The 18,753-nt window shown below is 41.9% G+C and overlaps 1 protein-coding gene across 3 annotated transcripts in view; it reads right to left on the reverse strand.

The window, feature by feature from the left end:
* The window catches only part of CPQ (carboxypeptidase Q), a 438,881-nt gene that overhangs the window by 214,070 nt on the left and 206,058 nt on the right, over positions 1-18,753 (reverse strand). The gene's annotated exons all lie outside the window — the stretch shown is intronic.

Genomic DNA, 18,753 nt, shown 5'->3' on the forward strand with positions numbered 1-18,753 from the left:
CAACACTGTCTATTCATCATAAAAATATGGCTGGGGGAGGGGTGGGGTGTTAATGCAGACAACTGTACTTGAATGACAATAAAATAATTACATAAAAAATAAAAGTAGAAAATATCAGACAAATTCTAATTGAGGGGCATTCTATAAAATATCTGATCATTATTCCTTAAAACTGTAAAGGCAATGATAAACCAGGAAAGTCTGAGAACCACTGCACCAAGAAGAGTCTAAGAGATGAGACTTCTAGATGTAGTATGGATTTCTAGATAAGACTCCAGAACATAGAAAGGATACTGGGGAAAAACTGAGGAAATCTGAATAAGCATGGGTTCACATCAGTATTGACTCATCGGCTGTGACAAATGTACTATACTAATGTAAGATGTTAAAAATAAGGGAAACTAGACATGGCTACACAGAAACTCCACACTGTTTCCACAATAATTCTGAAAAGTTAGAACTGTTCTGAAATAAAGTTGGCTTTAAAACATAATGGTCAAAATTTTCATCATTTATGCTCTAATCCTCCATTTTAAACTCACAAGTTTTGAAAACTGTTGAGAGAAATGAAGTGGTATAAGGGACAATATTCTTTGTTTTAATTCATATCCAAGATCCTCTTGAATTCTAGATCTTTCTGAGCCATAAGAAAAAACCTTCACTATGCTCTCAACATGCTGTATACTGGTGGAGTCCATTTTAGGATAGTCTATCAGCAAACAGTAACCAATTTTGGCCAAGTGGGACTTATTTATTGGATTTATTGGAAAGATATGGGGATCTCACAGAATCTGAGACACAGCTACCCAATCAGGCTTCATAAGGGATGGGAAGCAGGCAGCTTAAAGGCCACAGGATCTCCTGACTTCTCTTCAGAAAACTCCCTTGAGAGCATTCAGCTCTAGCATTCTAGAAATACTCTGTTCAAAGCTGAAATTTTCAGGTCAGAGATAGAGTCTTGGGTGGCCTCATTTGAATCACGAGACCACCTCCAGGTAGAGTTGAGTGGAATATCTTGATTGTTTACATGAAAATGAGAGAGTAAGTTCACCCTAGCCACTATAGTGCTCTTTCCAGAAGAGAAGGAAGCACGTGCTATGTAGGCCAACACATCAGCCGTCCACTCAAGAAATGTCCCATCCAAAGGGAAGGTTGAGGCGAGCAGGACACTTGGACCCAGACATGCAGAAGTAGAGGTCAGAGGTGTCAAGTTACAAAGCAGAGAAGTGGCAGTCTCACGAGTGAATCTTAAAGATTTGTCCTCAGTACTGGGAGCATGGTGACGAAGGACGCTGAGTCCAGCAACTGTGAGTTCCTCTGGGAAAGGAGCAGTCAATCAGAACTAAGGATGGAGAACCTCAAACGAGTCAGCTAGTCAATGAAGCCAGTAGCCCATTTGCTCTTCGAGGGTGGTGTGTTTTCTTTTACTTCTTCTTTTCCAAATCTAATTTTTAGAGTAAAATTTGTTCTTAGAATATGCACAAATCCATGAATGAAAAAGCAAAAGCGTGTTCGGTTGTAGGAATGTTTCCAATGATGAGCTACAGCTATTTTGGTGTTCATCACTGCAGCTGCAACTTCCAGGCACACACTGAGCACTCTCCTAACAGACACTTCAGGGAGCTTGTCCCCACCTCTCCTATATGCAAAGAGCCTTGGACACAGAGAGAAACTGAAAAAGAACGTTCCTAAGACCCCAACTCTTAAAAAACACAGGTCCTTACACTGGCAGGACAGACAGGGCTTTTGCAGGCAGCAGTTATCACCCATCAAGTCACTGCTAAAGGCCACTCAGTGGTTCCCCGGCTCTTGAGTTCCTCTCCTCTCTTGCATCACGTGAGACAGGTAAAGCAGATAACCCAGGCAACCACCGTCCTGTGTCATAACCCACCTCTTCTGATAACTTAGAAGATTTCCTTCTGATTATTCCATCAGTGATTTCAATGTCAGAGTCAGTCGCAGTAATTTTTTCCATTTTCGATGGCACAAAGGACCATAATTGGCGGCAATGCATCCCGCAAGTCAGTCTCTAACCTGTGATTTAGGTTTTTACATCAACAAATTGCCTCAAACTGCCAGGTCTTATTTCATCCGCGCCATGGCCTCATTGCCGACATCTCACCACACCACTTCCTGCTCCATTCACTGGCACACAGACCACTCACAGCTGGTCAGAGTCAGCAAACCGAGTTTCAAATTAGCCTGGTAGAATTCTGACCCCCCCAAAAATCTCTTAGTATAATTTTAAAATAAATCATCACAAAATGACAAAGCAAGCTATCTACCCCTCATGGGAAACTAAGATGTTTAATGAAAAGGAAAAATACCAAAGCTGCAGATAAAATTACTATTACAAAAATTGTATTTCAGATTTCTGAGCACAAATTGATCAGATTTCCTAAACCCATTAAAAGGATAGGTAAAATGCTAGCCAACTCTGCAGTGTTTGTATGTATTAATTTCCTTTCCCAGTGCTACTGCCGTTGCTATAAATGGCTCTGTGATGGAGGCATTCGAGGCATGAATCAAAACTATTTTTTCTCATATCTAGGTTGTTGTGAGTAGCCACCACTTCCTTTTTGTATCCATAAAATTCTTGGAATGCTGTCTCCTTTCAAAAAACTAACTAATCAAAACCAAAAACAAACAAAAACCTCAAACCCAAAGGGAGGCGAAGTGTTCTGATGACACATTAAAGGTATTCAGTAAATGTTTGTCAAATAAATTTATAAATGAATGTATAAGCAGCACTAACATCATTTGTCTCTTGAAAAACAACTAAATTCGTTTTGGCCGTGTACCCCATCCTAACACCGCAGCTCCCCACGCACGCACGGCACAACTGCACAAAGAAGCTTGAACACAATGAAAGGAAAGAAATTGTTTTCTTTAAAAGCCACTTATAATCACTTTGTAAATCTAACATGCAATTAGGAAGCATTATTTTGCAAGTTCTTTTTCATAATGTTCAAGGTAATCATGTGGGTATACAAACAGCAAAATAATATTGGAGAAGTAAATGACCATCATATTGTGTTTTTTAAAAGTTGTCAGCAATCTGCAAGACTTTGGACTGAATAATAATAATTTATAAATAGCTAGACCACAAAACCAACTTTCCTAAGTTGCCTTTTTGAAATTTTAGCTGGTGAGGAATTCTTCTGAGAGATGGGAAATAGGAAATTTACAAAATACAGTTTACTCTCCACCCTAAAATCACAACTTGGAGGCCTGGCCAGACAAGGATTTGAAAAGTATCACTTCACAAAGCTTGGAAGCTTCTAATGGGTGGGGGCTCAAAACAGTGAATGGAGAGAGGACAGTCCAATCCATTTAAGTTCCTTTGACACCTCACACACGCCCCTAACTTCTCCCTGGAAGTGACCTGTCAACCACCTTGCACTGGGGAAGCACATGAACTTCACGGCTTGAGAGTAGATAGATGTTTGCTCTCCTGCAAACATCATAAAGATGATTTGGTTGGATCAGCAAGACTTTGGGAGCAAAAATCAAGGGACCATAGGTGTTCTGGTGATTTTCTACATTGCTGCCGGCCCACCACCCATGTGGACAATGGCACACAGGTAGGTACCTCTGGAGCACCATGTGGGTGCCTCGTTGTCCTGCTCAATGCTTTTCCATACTTAGTGGAATACGCAGAAGGGTTTGCTACAGAGTCCTGTTCATACTAAAGAACAGTGGTTCCTTTCCCCCAAGAGTATCGTTTAAGTTCCTCATTGCTAAGAGAACGGTATGTGCATATCAATGCACACGTGCTTGCCATGTGGTGGGAGGAGAGGGCCAAGGAGAAAGCTGGTCCTGGCCTCACAAAATGACAAAGCAAGCTATCTACCCCTCACGGGAAACTAAGATGTTTAATGAAAAGGAAAAATACCAAAGCTGCAGATAAAATTACTATTACAAAAATTGTATTTCAGATTTCTGAGCACAAATCAATCAGATTTCCTAAACCCATTCAAAGGATAGGTAAAATGCTAGCCAACTCTGCAGTGTTTGTGTGTATTAATTTCCTTTCCCAGTGCTACTGCCGTTGCTATAAATGGCTCTGTGATGGAGGCACCGACCTGTCACCATCAGCTGAGGCATGTCTTGCATATTGTCATCAGAGTGCTTCTGTTCCACTGCTTTTCCTCACACCGGACCCCAAACAGCCCCATTTTCAGATAAAAACAGGAGGTTTCAAGGACAGCATATGGAATCATTCAATGTAGCAAAGGCAGATTTGATCTTTGAGAATATTTAAGGATTCTAAGCCTGCAGCAATGTAACTGGGTTGTTTCTCTTAATACTCCTTCGAGGTAGGTCAGATTCTACTGTTTCCTTCAAAGAACTGGCAAAGTAATTCACATTCCTTTATTTTAGCATTAGTTCTATAAATCTCTTTTTAAAAACCTATATAAAGTCATGCATTTGGCTAGCACAGGCCTGATTTAATACAATTATGAAAAAAATAACATGTTTATAGGCCCCCAAGTCCTCAAAAATGCTCTTATCATTTAATGTACTTTTTAATAAGCATTTTGAGTCACTATTATTATACTGGAACTTTGAGAGTTTTCTGACACTAAAAGTCTAGATTAAAACAAACAATATGCTCACAGAAATGCAGTTGGCACACAAAGAATATTTTCACACACATGTGGAAGGGAACAGGAGGGGTGCCTGTCTCGCTGCCTTGCTCACAGTGTGAGGGTAAGAAATTAAAGTGACCTGAAGTGAAAATTCACTGATGGTATAAGACTGGACTTCTAAAATACAGTAAAATGCTTTAAACATGCCATTCTTTTCTCTTTCAATAAGATGAATGCATTTCCTATGTTGAAAGGATCCTGAAAGACCTCTGTCTAGCTAAAGCTTCCTAATGAGGAAAAAAACATCACAAATGAATCGCTCATCAGCTCACCCAGTTCTAGGGAGCAAGATCAGAGAAGATGTAATTCTTGAATGAGAGCACATTGAATGTGGCAGCTCATTTGACGCCCACAGCTCCAGCAGGTGGTGAGTCCCATTCTTGTCACATTACAGATGGGGAAGGTGAGGCTCCGAAAACTGATACGAGGCCACACAGGTCAGCTGTGGGGTCAGACTCAACTGCAGGACCGGTTGACTCCATGGCTGTATGACCTTCTGGATAATGCTACCCCTGTGCTACTTTATAAACCTGGGTTCAGCGAAGTGTCCACAGAAATAGCAGAAATCATGGGAGAATCAGACTACATCAGGTTACATAGGAAAACCTCAGAACGTCTATATTTACATTTTTTACATTCGCTTGATTTTCTACATATAGTCAATAGGAGGGTCTCTGAGATAAAAAGACTTAGTTTTATTGTCAGAAAGGACTGCTTTTCAGTAAGTCTGCCTATGATATAGTGGGCCTGCATGTCTCCGTGACAACATCATGGGAGGAATGTGGGCATTACGTAAGTGACCGATGCACATGAAACTCTTCACGATGCCGCTATCACCCGGGGTCATTAACCACACTCTAAGGCACAGACAAAACCAGGGCCCCATGGCTGGGAAGGTGCAAAGGGGGCTCCTAATCTGGGTTGGGCACTGGGACAAAAAGGCAAGCACAAGGCCCATAGATTCCTCTTACTGAGCTCTCAGACACCCACTGAGAAAATGTAACAGCTTGACCCTTACTGGCCAGTACCTGAACTTGGCAGGAACAAATGACTTAGATGGTCTCCTTTATGAAATGCAGTTTTGAATTAGCAAACTGATCGTTCACACGTTGAAGCAAGGGCTTCTTCTGGAGCTGTCTTGTGTGTTTAGTTTTGGTTCGGTTTTATGACTACTCCCAGTGGAAGCCTCTCTCTCTTGCTCTGCCTCTGTACTTACCCAGGGGGTCCTTCTGGTGGACAGAGGCGTATGGGGCACTAAAATATTACTACAACTCAAGAAAAGCATTTTGGTCCTCTTATAGTATCCTCCTTTTAAAGAACATGAACTGTAGCTACTAAGTTATGGATAATATATATTGATTCCTCTCCCGCATCAGCTGGCCTGGCAGTGAGGGTCCACTTAGAACAGAGTGAAGCCCATACACTGGATTCTGTCAGACCTAAGTTCAAGTCCTCACTCAGTCTTTAGTGTGACCCCAGCAAGGCACTTGGCCATTCAGAGTTTCAGCTTCCCCAACTGTAGGGATGATATTGTTATAACATGATTTTACCAACTGTACATTAAGTGGTAGTAGGTTTTCAAAGGGTATAGATAAAAAGTCTTGTACAAATGATTATTATTAAGGTTAGTACTGCGCACAAATACAATGGCTGAGGATGGAGAAAGTCAGCAACAGGTCTAGATATGCCTTAGCAAGAAAAAGTCTCCGAGGATACATTAGTCTTGGAAAGTGTGACTCCCCATTCCAGGCCTGAGCATCTGGGGCCACACATTTTAACCTCGTTTAACCCAAACAGCAAGCTCTACAATAAGCATTTTGATGTCTACAGTAACAGATGGGAACTGGAATGCACAGCACGCAGTCTTGCTGCATGTGAGTCTTGCTCAGGACGCAAGCCCTGCCCTGTGGACTCCAAAGCTCATGCCTGACCTGGTCAAGCACCACAAAAAGACAGGAGGGGTGGTGGTTTCGGGGTAGATGATGTCTAAGAATTTCTTTTAATTCTAAAACATGAGCCTAAAATTTACATTTTTCCACTTAATGCAAAGCAAAAGCCTAAGGATTTCAGAGTTAAATGTCCCTTCGCTTTCTGTGTGACCTCCCTCACAAATGTTCCCTTGTTTTTCGGAGATGGGCAGACTGGCTTCTAGTGGGACGATCAAAGTTCCTTAGATGTTCACTTCCAACTCTTCTCTGGGGGATGCATGTGACTCATGCCATTGGGGTATTGCAACTCATCTCTCTCCTCACACAAGCGTAGGCCAAAACAGCAGGACAATCATAATTGGCTTCTAATGCTGTGAGAAAGATCTGCCCACACATCCCGCTCCATGGACAGAAAAACACAGCTCTCTCAAAAAAAACTGCTGAATCTATAGCATGATCTTCTCGTGGTAAGTACACAGAGAAGAGGAAGAGAAAGCTGCGGGGGAAGTCTCCTCTCTGACCCGGCCTGTGACAGAAGGAAAGCATTAGAGGAAGGCTACCTTGGGTTAAGAACAAGGCCTCTAACTCCATTTTATTTCCACTGTTACTGATGTAATTGTGAATTCCTGCTGCATTTATAATTAAGAAAGAAACAGATGGTAATGCTTAGTGTTAAGCAATAGGAGTGGTCATTAAAACAATCCAGAATGCCAGCAGTTGTATATGATATCAGAGGGTTAGTTTACTATAACAAAGTTTTATATCCATGGGAAAAGAAATAAAGGCCATTTCCCCCCTACAAATCCATTCACAACACAGCTGTCCCCGCACTGAAGGCACATTGCTTATCACAGGCAGACTCCCGGACACATCCAGTGCTGGACACAAAATAGGTCACATCTTGGTTTTGTTATAAATTGTCATCACAAGTGGCAAAACATGAAATCCAAGATAGAACATTCACCAAGCTATGAAAACGCAGATGGTGAGGCACTGAAATCACTTAGGTGACGGGGCAGGCTGAGGGTAGAGGGAGGAGTTCCAGAATACTGTGGGAATATGGCCAGCAGCCCAGGTCTGGAGAATGTAAAAGGCCATTAAATTGTGACATAAAAATAAAACAAAACACCCCTCCCCCCAAATACATGTGCATATGTGGTATGTGTGAGTGTATAAAACTGAAAACAGAAATGGCTATGTGATTTTCCCAGTAAGGCTTTTACGACAATCTCAACTAGCTGTTAGGAAAGTACTCTACTTGCTCTTCTTATTCACGTGAAATCTTTTTGCCTTCAGTAATCTGAGCTTCCTGAGCACTTTCTCAGCCTCTCACCTGCCCTCAGATTCTTCCCTGAAGTAATTCCATCTCACTGGAGTTACACCACAGTCTCACAGGGATCCAGTTCCCACGGTAAGAAGGTCATTCTCTCAACCAATGTACCTGTCCAGACAGCAGCCCTCACTAGCCTATCAGCTTGCTCCCATTCTCCTTAACTGTGCCTGCCATCTGCTAGTCTCCAGTCTAAGTCACTCATCTCGCAAGATGCGTTGAAGGAGGGTGGCTTCACTTTTAGAGCATCCTAAGGCAGCTGAGTATAAGACCTTGTGTTATGAATAATGCTAAACATCGGAGAACAATAAGAAACAAACTCAAACTTTAAGAACTCAGAAATACATGATCATGGTGAGCTGTTCTCTCTCCATCTTTCCCTCACCAGAGAGAGAGCAGGAGCAGGTGAAGACTTGAGAACCATCAGTAAAAATGTTGAAAATCTGTGAACTCATTTTCTGCCTGGATAATCTTTCAGAAAATGTACTTAATTTTCAGAGCCTCCCATTATGTGACAATAGTCACACTCAAAATTCATTGTGTCACAACTGTGAGAAAAGCAAAAGGAAGACAATTCATATGGGTGCTTTTGCTAAGATTTTCCAAACAACAGCACATTCATTCACTGTGGGGCAGGGCTCAGCGAGACTTTTCTCATGACCTGCACAGGATGCAGGAGAAGAAGAGCCTTAAAATTGAAAAAAGGGGATGCCAGCACCTGCATTGTCCAGAATAACGCGCAGGCTGAGCAGGATGCTGGGAACGAGGTTGGACAGTCTGGGAACAGCACATCAAGGGGAATGGGATGCTCCACAGCACGGCAGCTCTGGCCAGTTAAGGAAGCCATGAAGAGGAGTGCCTGGCTCCCCTTTCAAAGTTCCAAATACCTTTTCCATGGCAGAGACTGCTGGTTAGTCACCAACTCTGTGCTCCTCTTCTTCTACAGCATTAATAATAGGCACATATCTGGGCTTATTGCTACTTAGCTGGAGCAATAAGCTTCCCTGCCTCCCTTTTGAATGGTGATCCTTTGCTTCACAGCCCACGCTCAGTCCACTGAGCTACAACAGCCAGGGCACGGTGGTGCTTTTAAGCTCATCGATATCTTAAAAATGGAAGAGATTCAGGTCTGAGCCTTAAGACGTTTCATTTTCTCTTTCTCTTTACCAGGTAACAAGCCAACTTCTGCAATGCAGATGATGACAGTGCCCTGAGTGAAAGCAGAGCAACAAGATGGAAGGAAACCGTCCTCTGAATGGGGACGATGGGGAGCTGAGCTACCCAGCAGAGGCAGACTATTCAAAGCAGACCTGCTACATGAACAATAAATAAGCTCCTTTGTTATTCTAGCCACTGTATTGTTGAGTCTCTTTGTTACAACAGCTAGACTTCTACTATCACATTCTCCAAATCGGAACACAATATATGACAAATATAAAATATATTGTGAATACAATTCATTGGTCAGCATTTGTTTTCCTTATTTGCTGAGCTCCTTCTATCACAACCTGCCTTGGCAAATTCTTCATTTACCTCACTTGGGCAGATCCTATCTTCTTACAGGCCCAGATAATAGTTCTGTCACTTTGACATCCCATAAATCTTTCAAATGTTCCTAAGTAAACTGAATCAGATATATATAGTAATTCCCATAATGCATATTTCCATACTAAGTGCTGGGGCTGGGGATCGATTTACACAACCCCATGATATAGACTGTTATTCGTGTAGATTTCTAAGTAATTAGCACCATATCTCTTATTTATATAGTTTATTTTGAAATATTTTCCTAAGGCTTATGATTTTGGTAGGGGAAAGTATCATTATTCATATTACACAGAAGAAACAAGAGCTCAGAGGAATTAATATAATTGCCAAGGAATACAAGGATGATCTATTCAGGGATAGAGTTCACCAAGCTTCCTCTCATCATCTAGGGCAGCATCCTTGAGTATGATCTCTAGGTACGTATATAAAATGCAGAGCCCAGGGGCCCCCTCCACACCTACTGAATTGGAAGTGGCTTGGGGCTTGGCAGGAATCTGCATGTTTGACAAGTGCCTCAACTGATTCTCATGCAAATTAAGAAAAGCGCTGTCCTAGACAATGGACATACCTTAAGGTACCTCAACCACATATCCTTATCTTATGGTTTTAAAAAGGCATTTATATGTAATCACTTAATATAATCACACTGCATCCCCGCTTTCTTCCTCAACTCAAGCCTGTCTGGGGAATCCTGACCCAAGGCCCACTTTATGGGCCAAGCCCGCTCTGATGTTCTGCCTTCTTCACAGATCTGTCTTTCTGGGCTGGGCACCAGCTGTAATCTGGGAGGTTACCTGATAGTCAGTGTCCTGTGGGTCATTAGCTGTTCGTAAGCTGCTGTCCACTTCCCTATCCTATTGTCATAGCTACTGTGCCACTACCCTTAACCACATGGTTCTGAGCCGCTAAGCACCCCACTCCATGCGATTGTCCTAAAATCAAGGAATATGAGTGCTTGGAAATAACTCTGCTGAAATCAGCTTATACAGAGCTGCTGAGTTGCACAGTTCCAAGAGGCACCATTCATATTCTATTGTATTCTATATGAACAGTGCCTGTGGAGTTCGCATATGCAAATGGTACCACTACAGTTGTAGTACTGGCGGTACTGCATAGAGTGGCCCCTAAACTATGTGTCAGAATGACCTGGTGGGTTGTTGCAATTATGGATTCTGGTTCTCTGCTTCTTTCTCACTCTCCTTCCTCTTCTCTTCTCCTGAACTGTGGTTAATAGATCTAAGCTGGGGCCCTTTTTAATAAGCATCTGTGGTGATTCTAGTGGTCAGCGTGGTTTGGGAATAAATAATATCTCCCATCTCTCCCATTTTGCAGGTGAATGAACTCAGTTCCCAAAGGACTAGGTGACCGATCAAAATCACACCCAGCTGGTAAGCCAGAGCTGCAAATCAAACCACAACTTCCTACAAGGGCCTTTTGTCTCCATCATTTAAACAACAACAAATATTAGAAACAAAGGAAAACTAAATAACATAACAGCAGAAACTTTCATTACAAGGAGAGTAAAAAGTGGTAGGAGACATCTGAAAGTCAAACATGAAATGTTGTTTATGGTCTTCTTTGCTTGGACCTCCTGGACAGCGGCTTCCTTCCATGGCAAATGCGGTCCTATTTCTGCGTGAACACAGAACTCTGGGGATGTACTGAGAAGGGAAAGTTGGGAAAGAAGAGCTTTGAATTCAAAGAAATAATTTTAAAGAAAAACTGGCTCCCCTGAGGACACCTGTGAAGGAGGAAGTCTGCTGGCTGCTGTGGGCTGGGTGACCGCCAGGAGATCATCACATTCAGGGTGTGGTTCTGTCAGGCAGACTTAGGGGACAGATTCATGCCAATCCAATACTACACAGAAGCATGATCAAGGCACCAGAGGGTCCAATTACTATTATACAATAGGAGGTATTGTTGGCCTGAGAAGTTTCAATAGTCTGCTACCCAGAAATGAACACTTCCTCCTATAAGGTAAGGATTCTCCAAATACCAGCAGCTGACTCCACCAGAAGTCACTTCTAGAACAAGTTAGAACAAAGGAAGTAAGATGCTTCCATGCTATATTTTCTCTATGTGTGGCTTTTCCCTGCTCCGAATAACTTCTTTTATAAGAAACTTTGTAGAAGACATCAGAAGGGTAGTCGGGAGGCAGGCCTGGGTTTGAATTCTGACTCCAGCACTCATTAGCTGTTCCACGGTCACTTGCATGAGTCTCAGTTTTCTACCTTAAAGAAGTAAATGAGCAACTACATGGCATTTAGTGTGATATCAGATGTATATTAAGTGTTTAGAAAACGGTGGCTATTTTTGCTGTTGGTAACATGAAGAGGAGGAGGTGACAGACATAACAGGCAATGAAGCAAATGTGATCCCCAGCAACCTAACCAGGGAGAGACTGCTCTGGCAGTGTTCTTCACTCCTAACATTCCCTCCTCTTGTATCTTCTCACACTGGGGTCAAAGTGACTTCCGAGTAAGCACTGAAGCTTACCTTTAGTCACAATATCAATTTCCTCTTTATTCTACAAGTGTTTTTCAAGGAATCAATGTCCTTTGTGTCGCTGAACAATGAAGTATTGCTGAGACATTGCCCATTCCTCTATCCATTTTGACTTTTAGTCCAGGCCCACTTTATAAGCTTGGCTTTAATGATTTAGGAGAGGTAGGGAGGAGGGGAGAGGGACCCAGAGCTGCAGAATTCGGAAGAAGGAAAGAAGGATAAGGAAGGGCATCATGCAATGCCCTTTGAAGTGTGACACACTGCCTCTGCCTATGGCTTTGAGATAAACCGCAGAAAGATGCACTAGATCATTAAGCAGGTGAAACCACTTAACACAAGGGACCTTTCTGGATATTCCAGAAGAAAAACCCATGCCTCACAGTGGTTGATGGGACAAAGGAAGATGAAAGAATTTATCTGTCCATTTTCCTACTGCCCACTACTTTCCTCTGGCCAGGTTTCATCCCACAGGGACTTAACTCTCCTGTGTTTTCAGGTGGTACCATCCAGCTTCTTTTGATGTTTATGGACCTTTGTCCTAGGCACTTGTGTTTGTTATTTCATTCAAGTCCTAAAGTGGAAGGAAAAACTAGAGCTCCGAGCTGGGGACTGGCTGGCCTATGGCTCATCGACAGGCAAAAGGCCCAGCTGTCCAAGGGCAGGTGATGAGGTGGTTCCTTGGGCAGCATGCGAGATGCAGTTGGCCGGGTGGATCTGGAGAGGCATATAAAATGTATGTTTGACACTCCCATCTCCCTCCCTCCCCCACATATCCTGAACTAGTCTTGGCCTCTCATCAAGGAAACATAACATAAAAGCATCTCATGCCTGGAAGCATGTATGTAAATGATAATCAATATTCAGAAAAGCATGAACTTTGGGAAAAGACCATCTGAGTAGAGGCCAAGCTCAGCCACTTAAGAAAAGACATTGGACAAGTTATCTGACTCATTTCTGCCTCAGTTTCCTCATCTGCCAAATAGGTTTGATAATAGCACCTACCTCATAGACTTATGGTCAGAATGAAATTATTTGTACCCACAAAATGATGGGCATGGCACCTGGCATATAATAAGTGCCACATAATAAATATTTGCAATTGTTAGACATCTGTTCTACAGTCTGACCTGATTTCCTAGGCGTTCTAGCTTGGAACCCCCATCTCTTTATCTCCACTCCGTTTCTGTCCCTGGCTCCCCATTTCTGAGATGAGCTTTATAAACTTTACCCAGTGTATCCCTCTTTGTTTTACCTGACCTTCTTCCTTCTGCATCTTGGGCATCCCATCTTGTTGATGTATAGCTCTTGCCAGCCTCATCCTTTGTCACCAACCGCTCAGCCCTGGCCTACTCAGTCCCATTACTGCCAAATTCCTGGGATGAGAAACATGAAATTTTTGACGTTTTATTTGACAATGCAAGTAATACCAGGACAATCTGAGGCAGTTCTTGGGACTCAAAGCTCTCCCAAAGTAAATAAAAATGCTAATGGGCTGTCTGACTACAGCTCTCAAATTTCTTGAAGAAAGCCCATAGCTCTACCACTTGGCACTCCAAAGACGAGCTCATTAGGAAGCCGCCAATAAAAACTATGGCTATGAAGTGAGGGAGATTACTATGACTAACCATTTCAGAGCTGAGTCACTAGTGGCTAATCCACACGTAAGGGACGGCAGTACCTACTCAGGATACGATGCCAAAACCGTGCCTGCCGTCGCCCATACAATGAAAGATGTTCCTCCATTTGAATTTCAAGCTACCTCCCAATCCCCTGGCTCTTCACCCCAATTTAACAATAAACTGCTACAAGGTTTAACACCATTAGGGTCTAATCTCAGTGACATTCAAAATGCAGTGGGCACAGAGCAGCTAAATGAAAGACGTTAAAGGAACTATTAGACAAATTAGTACCAAAATACTTGGCAGTAAATGACCACTATTGGTAGAAAAGCACAAGGGGTATGTGAACTTTTACATAGCATTTCTGCAATTTGTCTTCATGATAAAGGTATTGTCAGTAAAGGTAGCTAGCCAAGATAAGTATTTTATTCAGGAGTCGGCACACCACTTCACAGCTTCCAATTCATTAGAAAGTTTCTCTATTTCTTTTGTTCAGGAAAAAGAAGCTGGGTGACAGTTTTATGGACTTGTTAGGAGAAAATCCAGTCCATTGATTTTTGTCCTCCATAAAATCTATACGTGAACAAAGTCCCAGAAACACAATGTTCTTGTTTGTGGCTATCACCCTGTATTGGTCCCCTCACTTCTTTTCTGTCCAATGTTTGAGTCCCACGATTACTGCAGCAACCAATTGTGCACAGGCATAACCCAATGACATCGTGCCTCAGTGGCACCTGGAATCTCTCACTTTCTAATGGGAGTTTTCTGGGCGTGCCTCCTGGAGAGGTGGCAGGCACTCACTCAGCTGTTCTGAGGCAGGCACAAACCTGGGAGTGCAAGGGAGTGAACACTTCATGGGGCGAGGCTTCACCAAGGGGATCAGGAGCTGGAAGATAAATACTCTCCTCTTTCATCCTGTGGCAGACCACTTGACCTGGCTTCTCAAAAGGCTGGAGAAGGAGCTCACCCCAGCTGCCCGTAGTGCTGAGTAGCTCAATAATGACCCTTATATCAGCTCTCCCGCCTTTGCTGTTTCCAGTCTTTCACTTCTGTTCCTTGGAATGACTTCTCAAAATAAAATAGCTACATGTAATCTCTGTGTCAGGCTCTGCTCTTGAGAAGGAACCAAAGCTGAGACACCTCCACTTCTCTCTCTGTTATATTGGCTTTATATATTAGATTCATAGCAATGAAACTTAATTTAAAATATTCTTCAAAGCTAAATATATTATGATCATACAGGAGATTACCCCTAGGTATCTATCCATCTACTTCAAAAGCCCTACCAAAGTGTCGACATCCATAAACAAACTGATGGTTAATGCAAAGAAATGGCTAATGCAAAAACTTGAGGCCGTGCATTACAGAGTGGGCTTCATAGGATGCAGCCTGCACCAGAGTTTCACATGCAGACTGCTAATACCCTTGGAATGAACACCTGAGAACAGGAAGGGAAGGAACAGGGAGGAACAGAAGGAAAAGTCAAGTTGTAGTGCAGCCAAGCAATGACCTCGGCTGACCCCACTGGCAGCTCTAACAGTAAAATGGCTGGTCAGAGTTATAATACATTGGATTGAAATAACTGGGCTTTTGTACCCTCATAGGAATCAGTTATTGAATGTGGGCCACATCAAGACAGGGTGTGACCTTGGATGAGCTACTCTCTAACAGTGAAATAGTCACTGGAGGCCATCTGCTAAGTGCATTCCCTGAACCTGAATCGATAAGTCCTTTCCTGAATGACTGTCCCTGAAACAAACACTGAAGAGATGGAGGAGAAGCCCAGCTCAGTAAAGAGAATGCCAGGAGAGACATGGGGCTGTTTCCAAATGTGCGATAAGCTCTCACATGGGAGAGATACTAGGATATGTCTTCCATGGATCAAAGTTGAAACAACCGGTGAATATCCACTTCAGGTAGGAGATTTTACTTCAAAAGTGAGATCTTTCATATAGGAAGAGCTGTCTAAAGGACTGGAACACACCACTAAGGATCTCATGCAAAGTCTAAATATAGAGCAAATCTAAGAGAGAATAAGTCCCCTTTCAATTTTGAGATTGTATGATTTCAGGAATCAGAAAAACACTCATAATACAAAACTGTCACTTGTACATCATTCATAGGCAGCACTATCAGCTCTTAGGCACAAAAAAGAAATGTGGAAGTTCTGTTGCCATAGGTACATGAGAAAATAAAATTGCTAAGCAATGAGAATACTAACTAGTGACTGCATACATTTCCAACTTCCAAACACACAATTCACCAACTCATCTATCTATCTGTCCATCTATCTATCTACCTACCTATCTAGCTAGTTGGCTGCCTCTGTCTATGTATCCACCTATTTATCCTCCACTATTCTGCAATAAACAAAACACTCCAAGTGTACCCATCTCTACCACTGGGCAACAAACCAAGATTTCTCTTGTAACCAGAGAGCAAGACATGGCTATCCCAAGGCAGTGCTAAATGAATAAATATATCTACAACCAAGCTTACCTTTCCTTTGTCCACACCCCATTCCAACTATAGTCCTTCTAGTTTCCTTTATTTTGTTAGTGGTGATATTATTAACTCAAATGCTTCAAGCCAAAAATATTGGAATTTATGTGTTTTAGAAACAGATAGGTGATTATGAAACCTATTTTCTCCATTTACTTATTATATGGATATGAATGAGCAGGTTATATAAATCTTACTGAGCCTCATTTTTCTCAGCTTTCCCACGGGGATAATCCCTATTTTATCAGGTTGTTTTGCAACATGAGGACTGTTAGGAGGAAGGGTACCAGACCTGGAAGAAGAGGACAGAAAAGAGAAGCCATAAGAGACAACACCATCTTTTTGTTAGTTTGTTTTGCCAAGAGTTGGCCCAAAGTCGCAAGATAAGAGAGGAATGTCTTCCTCCATCATCCTGGGTCCCTCATATGGACTTTTTCTTACTCTTCTCCCTTGTTATGGTTCAGCTAATGCCAGAAGATGACTTAAACAATCATTTCCAGCCTCATGTCTATGTGGAAACACATTCTCCATTCCATACGATCTACTTTTTGTATAACTGCTGGTGAATTAGTGATTGTTCAAACTTCCAAAAGTCACATTTTAAGTAGTTATGTAGCTGCACTTATGGCTTCGAATACTCTCACCGAGTCCCTATATTAAAGATCAAAGCTACATGCTTGTTCAAAACTCCCCATCACTTCACAACAATGTTCTACCAGCCAGAAGGATCTTTTCTTTCTTCACAATAGCATCTTAATTTTGCTCACAATCTTTCATCAGCTGGAAAATGGAAAGTCTGATCCTAGATTTCCTTCACACAGATGCCTCCTGAACATCTAATTTATAATTCTCTCTATTCTCTTTAAAAATATTTTATTTATTTATCTTTAGAGGGGAAGGGAAGGAGAGAGGGAAAGAAACATCAATATATGGTTGCCTCTTATGCGTCCCCTGCTGGGAACTGGCCTGCAACCCAGGCATGTGCCCTGACTGGGAATCGAACCACGATCCTCTGGTTCACAGGCCCATGCTCAATCCACTGAGCTACACCAGCCAGGGCTCTCTATTCTTATTATCAAATCCAACATGCACTATTTCACTTATGAAGTTCTCACCACCCATAGTGGAGCATTTATTAATATTCTAGAGGCTCACCATAATACTATTCATTAAAAAAGGGATTGGCTACTGGATGACTGAATGGCTACTCCTTTACAGAACACTATCCTTCTTACTCTTTCCACATCCCCTTCCAAATGCTTCACACCCAGTAGTCTGATTTTCTTTTGTATCACTGATTTTTAAAGAATGACACATCATGAGTTTTTACAGCGGTGTCATAACAGTAACCTTGCAGTTCACAATCACCCTGATTACCTTTTGATAATTTGGCATTTGAGAGGTTGGATATTCTTCTCAAGCACCATAAATAACGCTGTATTTGCTGCCTCAGTAGAAAGTCTACTTTTGCCTTTTCTTCTTTCAGGGAAGAAAGAATTGTCCCTAGGACGACTAATCACAAAGGACAGTAACTATCTTTCATTGAATAAGAACTCAGTGCCAATGCATTCATGGGCAACATCATAGGTGATTCAGCCTCAACACCCTCTGTCCCAATGTGCCTCTGCTCAAGATTCCAGTTCTTAGTAGCGGGACCTGGCAGTCCACTAGAATCACAACTATTGGAAGAGGGAGCATCCCCAAAAGAAGGGATCCTAAGCAGACAAAAGCACCTTTCTCAAGCTCTGATTCCTTAATCAGAGGCCTACCATATTTTTTACTTCTTTTCCCTAAATATAAGAAAACAGAACTCAAAGTAAGTCCAGATTTTGAAAGAACCATCATCTTTAGGAGAGTCATACCTACTCTGTACATGTTTTGAGATTCCCCCTTTCTGTGGTTTTCAATAGTTTCCTGCAAAAAAAAAAAAAAAAGAAGAAGAAGAAGAAGAGAACAACCCCAAAGTCTTATTTATCATTTATAGAGCTATTGAAACAAATAGTACAGCAACAATTATGTAAATAAAAGGCATTTGAGTAACAGAGAGGATCTGTGATGTACAGTGTCACCGACAAAGCCCACACATTTTCTAACCTCATTAGTAGACAAGGAACAGCACAAAGGTTGAACAAAAAGCACAGAGCTCAAATGCATGGGCTTCTGAGACTGAATGACAAAGGTTTAATCTGCCCACCCTCATATTTACTAGTCCAGTGGGCACGGACAAGTTGTTTAAGCTCTTTAAACTTCTGATTTGCACATTTGTGAAATAAGGAAAATGAAAGCACCTGACTCAGAGTTGTATGGGGGATTAAGTGAGGATTTGGACACACAGTAAACACAAGCTGATGGTTATGATTATTGTTTTGATGACTCACTTCTGTTGGGGACTACTCAACCTCCCGAGCTGTTACTCATTGTTCAGAATAAATGGTTTCTCAAAATCATTTAATCCGTGATGTTTTTCTAACCACCATGGTTAATATATTTACCTTTTTGAATGCTAAAATAGATTACTGACACCCTGAAAGTGGAATTTTTCTACTCAATAATATCCTGAAAATATAATATCTTAAAATGAAAAGCTTAAAATGGAATACTCTTTGATTTCAGTATCTAGAGAGTGTAGAATGAGGGAGGATGCTACCACACTGATCTGGAAATCAGAA

This window comes from Artibeus jamaicensis, unplaced genomic scaffold (assembly GCF_021234435.1).
Source record: "Artibeus jamaicensis isolate MK-2021 breed Jamaican fruit bat unplaced genomic scaffold, CSHL_Jam_final scaffold_916, whole genome shotgun sequence".
Classification (NCBI taxonomy): domain Eukaryota; kingdom Metazoa; phylum Chordata; class Mammalia; order Chiroptera; family Phyllostomidae; genus Artibeus; species Artibeus jamaicensis.